This window comes from Meleagris gallopavo, chromosome 6, assembly GCF_000146605.3.
Source record: "Meleagris gallopavo isolate NT-WF06-2002-E0010 breed Aviagen turkey brand Nicholas breeding stock chromosome 6, Turkey_5.1, whole genome shotgun sequence".
Classification (NCBI taxonomy): domain Eukaryota; kingdom Metazoa; phylum Chordata; class Aves; order Galliformes; family Phasianidae; genus Meleagris; species Meleagris gallopavo.
In genome coordinates, this window is record NC_015016.2 from 18,987,162 (window position 1) to 18,994,207 (window position 7,046).

Genomic DNA, 7,046 nt, shown 5'->3' on the forward strand with positions numbered 1-7,046 from the left:
TCTTCTCCCTGGCACATGGGCTCCACAGAGCCTGTGTTCTCCTTGTCTTCTGAAGCAGAAGTGGTGAAAGTCGAATGCACAGCAGGATTATTCTCTGTCTTGGAATAAATATGTATCCTGGAGTAAAAATCAAACATAGATTCAAATTGTGAGCCTTCGTTCTTAATGTCAGTATTGAGAATTCATATTTCTATTTTGCATGCAGTCCTGCAAAGGTGGAAATACTGTTTGACAGTTATTAAGGAGTAGATTTAAAAATAAAGTTAAAAAAAAAAAAGTAGTTTTGCTTAAAGGAGTTCAGAATTTGTGCTGAGGTTAGCTACCTGGAAGACATTTCAAAAATGAAAGTGGCAGAACAACTTTGTGACAGCAGCTGCAGTTAGACCACTAAAATCCTTATTTTTCGCAGGGGCAGAACATTTATATCAAAAACAAATAAACAGAAGAGCTCAAACATATCAGTTCTGTGCCATGGTGTGTAAGATTTCCAGAATTAAATCAGGCTTTCCACTGAAATCTGAGATTATTGTTTGCTTGCAGATAAACATTCAGTTTCTCTTCATCTTTCAGAATGTCTTTTTTGTTTACAATAGGGACAAAAAGAAAAACCAACAAACTTCAAAAACAAATTCTGAATCTGATAACCTTTTTGGATGCAATGTGTTGATTTGTGAAGCCAAACCCACCCACCTAGTTTCTTTTCCAAATAGTGAGTTTTTAAAAAAGAAACAGTCAGAAGATATCCAGTGGTGTCTGTTTATCATCCTCAGTTACTACTGAATTTAAAAAGCAGCAAGAATATTTATTTTGCTAAAAACGGTGCAGTGATATCTGTAGCCTAAAAACTGCCCTCATTAATTGGCCGCGCAAAATCAACCCTTCTTCAGCTCCAGGAAAAGTAAAGTAGACTGTTTCTGATTTTTTCCTCTTTTCTATGCTAAAAAGGCAATGTTCTGGAGCATTTTATAATGTCCAGTCTGTATTTAACCTGATACTTCTAAGGGATAAAGGTGTAATGAATAAAGCGGTGACAGGGAAGCTATAGGCAATATTTTAAAGAAAATTCCCCAATGGAGACAACTTTTCTTTCTCATAACTGGGAAATGAGGGAATTTTAACACCATGAAAGGGCTCTGATTTTTGCGTCAGTTAGCATTAACTTCAGGGAAATTCCTGAATAGTTTCATTTGAATCAAATAGAAAGTGCTTTCAGCTGCATACTGCTTATTTTTTACAAAGACAACAAATGGATTTCATGTAGCCAGATAACTGAAAAATTAAAAATCCAACTGGCCATGCCTTATTTTGGAAACATTAAATGTAATTTAGCTGTGTTTCCTGGACACGTGATAGGTTGCCTACTAAGACGGTGGTATTAGGATGTTGTATGAAACCTACGTAAGGGTTTTGGTTTTCCATTAAATCATTTCAACAAACCTGGAAAATTCTGCTTCACCTTTTTAGTGGCTATGTTTTGGGTGGCTTGTACTTTTTATTATTGTGAATAGTTACATTTTGCTGCAGTTACCTAAAAGAAAAGGAGTTGGCATACAAAAATTGTGCGCTGCGTTGTATTAAATAGAACTTTTTTTCCCAAATGCGTATTCTGGCTTACTTAGATGCACTTTTCTATTCTGACATTGTTTTGTTTCATATGCTGTAAAAAAAGGAGGTAAGTTCTTGGAGTGCAGGGAATCAGGAGCTGAGCTATATTTTGCCTTTGTGAAGGGAATTGCAGTTTGTATCATAGCATCAATGTATATGAATAATAATCATTATCATAATATTTCCCTGAGTTATCCTGTCACTGAATTTGATACATACCAGCATGAGCAACAATTAGCCAATGGGCTAGGATGAGTCCTAGTTGGGGGGGGGGTTGTTTAGGTTGGAGCATTGCAGTTCTTATTTAATAAATCTGCAGACTTGCTGTAAACAGTTATTAAGAGAGCCTACAGGAACCCGTGTGGTGTGTGTGTGTGTGTGCGTGCCTGGGGGAGGGGTTGTGTTCAGTTTGTTTCTTAATTCATAGAGGAACGCTGACGTAGAAATCAAAAGCCCAGAGTAAAAAGAAAACACTTGTTTCCAGAATAGTGGAGACTTTTTTTTCCTTTCCTTTTCTGTCCTCCTTTCTTTCATTCTTTCTTTCTTTTTTTTTTTTTAAGTCTTTGACAATTTGGAAGTAGTGCGGTTTGTTTTTATTGTGAAAACTCTCAGGAAGAACAATTCCGAGTCGGTGCCATTATCCCCAGCTGAATGGTGCTGGGTTTGTGAAATGGAGCAGCTGCGGTAGTTTTAGCTCTGCTCACAAAACCATTCGCTTTTTAATCAAGAACTTCAGATTCTGCGGTGGCTGTTGGTGATGGAGATGGCCAGCTCTGCCCTGAGAGACAGCTGCAGTATAATTGAGACAGACTGTGTGAAACAAATGTAAATGCCCAATGGATGTCTTGAGAGCGGAGTACTCACTAAACTGTAACTGAATTTTTAAAAGGATGAGAAGCACTTATACAGACAGGAATTTACTCCATGATGAAGCATTTTACAGCACGTGATGTTCTTACATATATTGCATAAAACAGAGCTGAAGTTTGGGCGCTGGCACACAAGTTACTGTGTACAATAATCCAGGTTTTGGTGATGGTGCAGTGTGCATAACTGCACAGTGAGAAATGCTGCGCTCTTCCAAAATATTGTTACTAATTTGGCTGAGGTCTTTTTCTTAAATTGTCTGGGACGTTTGTCTAAATGGCATTCCATGTGTCACAGTTTTCTACGTATGCTTATTTTGACAAATAAAAGTGGTTGTATTTTATGGGATGAAATAGAAGCAAACAGAGGCACCGAGGGCAGCCATTAATCTGTAGTGGCAGTTATGGCAGTTATGCATTTAGAAGAATTTTTTTTAAAGCAAGTAAGCATGGGGAAATAAGTGTTCCGTCTCATCTGATGTAAAACCTCAGACTGACAGTTTGCTATAGAAGAGACTTTTCTAAATAGCGTTGTTTGACTAAATCAGAAATATCTTGCTTCGCATCACAAATCAGAAAGTGCTGCCCACGTGTTTAAAAATAAAAATAAAGAAAGGGAAAAAGAAAAGAAAAGGTTGAGTTTTAACATTTCGTCAACAATTTCATAGTCACAGTTAATAAGTAGCTCGTACTCGGAGCTGGCCAGTTGTGTGTTTCGTGCTGCGCTAAACATTCCTCATATACGTGACCGGTTTGCTATGGAGCTGTGGGTAATTGTACAGACCGGAGCATTCCACTCTTTCCAGACCAGCAATGTCATTCTCTCCCTGCCCTTTCCATAACATTTAGCCTAACTGTTTTTTTTTAAATACTTTTCCCAGCTGTATGAAGGGATCCCTGAAGATGGCAGTCCTTGTGGCAGAGTATTATGTTGCTCCTTGATGTCCTCCTTTGTTTTCAAACACTTTGTCCCATTTTATGTTTCCGATGAGTGCAGTCTCAAGCCTCTTTGATGCTGACTAATTGGGGGGGGGTGGGGAAGACAATGTAAAAGGGTTAATCCGTTACACTGGTATTAATGAGTCAGCTGAATCCCTACCATTCTCTTATTTCTGGTTCACTTAGCACCAATTATCACAAATGACACTTGGTTTCGTGGGGAGCAAGCTGGGAGGATGGTAGGTAGGGCTCTCAGATGAGAGCAGCCTGGGTCTTAGGTTAATGCAGGTAAATATATTCGTGCCATGTGGGCTGAGATAAGAAAATAATCCTGTTTTCCTGCTGGACCCCTGAGAGCGTTGGTAGGGCGGCGATATTTTTAGTTGGCATGTGAAAGGATGGTCGGGTTGTTTTCTGAAGCCAGTTCTCTGTTGTGCTGCTGGGGTTCAGGCTGTGGCTGCGCTCACCTGGCGCTGTACGTTAGAAGTAAGGTGATGAAAGAGCCATTATTTGCATAGCTGGGCAACTCTGTGCAGGGTCTGTGCAACTGGGAGCCCCTGTTTTGAATCTGACATCTCTTGTGACGTATTAACACAGCGGTAATGTTCCTCTGATCTGTCCTGAGATTTTAATTTATGGTTCTGGGAAAGCATTAAAGAGAGATTAATTCCAAGATGTAACGTGTTTTCATTACTTTTGATTGCAACTGAGGAAACTGATCGAAGCTTCAGATGCAGAGAAGGAAGTCATGCTTCTGAGCAATTTGTTGTTACTTTTTACAGTACTTTTTATTAATTTAGAAATAATTTCAAGCAAGGCAAACTCAGAGTCTCTCTTTTATGCATAAAATTGGAAAAAGGTGTAAATCCAAGCAAGCATCTGCTTCTGTTTCCTGCTGTTTGTTGGATCTTCCTGTGATTTAGACAGATTCATATTTGCAGCTCATTCTTTCGCTGCAGACTTTGTTTTATCTTCACTGATGCATAAAAAGAAACACATGTGGGGTGGCAGCAATTTGGGGTGGATCTCTGGTACCTGGAGCAGGATAGAGCATCTCTTGTGCTCTGAAGCACAAATCACTTTAGTGGCTGTAGAAACACTCACAACCCTCATCAGAAGTTGTTGTCAGCGTCTCAGAGCTTTTCTTCTGATTGTAGTCTTCCATGAGAGCTGCCTAGGTTAGGTTTATCCTTTGTGCTGCAGAATCACGGAATTGTAGGGGCTGGAAGGGACGTCCAGAGATCATCGACAAAATCTTCTGCATAGCAGCCCCCTGCAGCGGGCTGCACAGGGAGGCATTCAGGTGGAGAGAATGCTGCAGAAATCATTGCTTACAGGAGTGTTTGAGTGCAGGCACCTTCATTTGGTAGTGGTTCTTCCAATTTAGTCACAGGATGGAATGATGCATCCCTGCATGAGAAGCAGGTGTACGGTTGCCACCTTTTGGGGAAGGCTGTGGGCAGTAGCAGCATGGGGAACCTGGTCTCCTAGCTTCAGTGCCTGTATTACAGCTCCTTTCCAATAAACAAGCCCCCAGTTTGTGCTTATGTACACACCTACATTTTAGCAAGTTCCAAACCATCATTGTCTTCTAACCTCCAGGGTGCTTAGAAAGTGGAGACTGGTTTTAGGCCTTAGTCCCTTATTAATCCCTTGGGGGCAGGACAGTAAAGCAAAGGAATTTTGTCTAACTACAAAAGCTTAATGGTAACAGCAGTGGAATATCTCAAAGACAAAAGTCCTGTATGCTATCTTCTCCCATGTCTGACCTTACTCAGAGTTGTTTGGCCAGGAGCGATTTTGAGAGAGGATAATCTGATTTTATGAGGTTGCTGTCTCCCAAAACAAAGGTGCTACGTTTGCTCCAGTGGATTTTCCTTTGCCCAGTTCCAGTGTCCCCTGGGCTTCTTTGTGAACCGTCTCGGTTTCAGAAAAAAAGGTGGGTGGATTTCTGTTGGGTTAGGTCACATCAAGGGCAGGGCCTTCCAGGGAGAGAGAAGAGGAATTCACCTCAGGGGAAGCAAACTGCTTCACATAGCCTCCCAGTCTGTCCCCTTTATCCAGGCAATAAATAAATAAATAAATAAATAAAAGCAAATTATTACATTTTACACAGAAATATTCCTTCTGGAAATTCTCCCCATCTTAGGCTATTTGGGCTGATTTTTTGGCCTCCTAAGGGAAGGCTAGGTCCTTAATCCTGCTGCAAACTCTACAGTCTTGCTGTTTGGCTTTCTGCAATGTTGTGAGTTGTATTCCTTCTGTGTCACTGTTGTGCTCTCCTAATAAAGTGAATTGGCTCAAAGGGGTTGATTGATAGAAAAAAGAAGACATGAGTGAGCTGCTAGATCACCTCCTAATTTCTCATCAGACAGCACTGCTAAGGTACCTGATAGCTGGGACTACTATCAGGAAAACAGCAGATTCAGCCAAAAGTCCTTCTGGACTAGAGAGCTGAACTGATGCCCTGGGAAACTTCTCTGGCTCCAGAATGGATGACCGTTGTGCCAGCCAAGTTGTTCTGACCACATCCACGTATGGGATCTGTCCTGCTACTGGGCTTGCAGGCACCCAGCCTGTGTTCCCCACCTCTTCCTAGAAGGAGACATGAAATCAGTTGTTTTCTGAGCAGAAGCTGTGTTCTTTGGGGGACAAAAGAGTGTCATTTTGTGCTTATGTTCCTGTATTTCTTTTTTCCTTCTATTTTTCATTGCATAAGAATTCTAGGTTCCAAATACAGCATATGTTCCTGAGTAGAGTATGTGTTATTCAGTAACTGCATGATGGAAACTGGATTTGGTATTGTTTTTTGAAAATCATTAATCCACCATAGCAGCTGCCAGTCATACACAAGTGTTCAGGTCTTTGTGACCTAGAATTTCATCTGCTAGTCTTCAGCCGATTGAACAGGATCCAATAGTGCAGCCCTTTGTGTGTGGGCTGGGTTACTTTGTGGGCTTGTCTTATATGTAAGCAGCACAATGATATTGTTGGTCTGTGCTTTTGTGAATACTGAATTCAGAATTTAAATGGCTAGAAACATGGCTAGAAATAGGAAATAATATGATTATGATTGTTCTAGTCTCATCTTTGTAAAATTCTTGATCTTCGGGGTTCATTTCAATGCATCTTAAACAAAATGCATCAAAATTGCAAACCTTCCATACATGTTGGTTGATATTTCACCTAGGGGAGAGGCAGGGCTGCTTCTTTTGGCACATGGAGCTGTGAGCCTGACTCAGCCACATTGTGAAAACTCACCCTGGGGTAGTGATGTTACTGCAGACTGAATGGCACTTCTTCAAACAGTAGCCAAGAGGGAGTTGCTAAAGATGCATAGTTTGTTTTTGTAGGGCGGCCTTGTCTGTTTTTGTTATGCTGGGTTTTGAGATAGGTACTCATTCTATTCTAACTGTGTTGTATGACAACTTTCTGCAGAAAAGTTCCATGTGTTGGGTGTTCCTTCCTGGGAACTTGCCCTTGGGAAGGGATTGATGTACAGCATAGGTATATATGATCACTGCCATCACACAGCATGAGCAATTGATAGTAACAGGGAGCTGTGACCTTTCTTCATTTTTTCCGTTTGTGATAAGAATGCGGTACAAAGCCCTAGCATATTTTTCTTAAATGAAA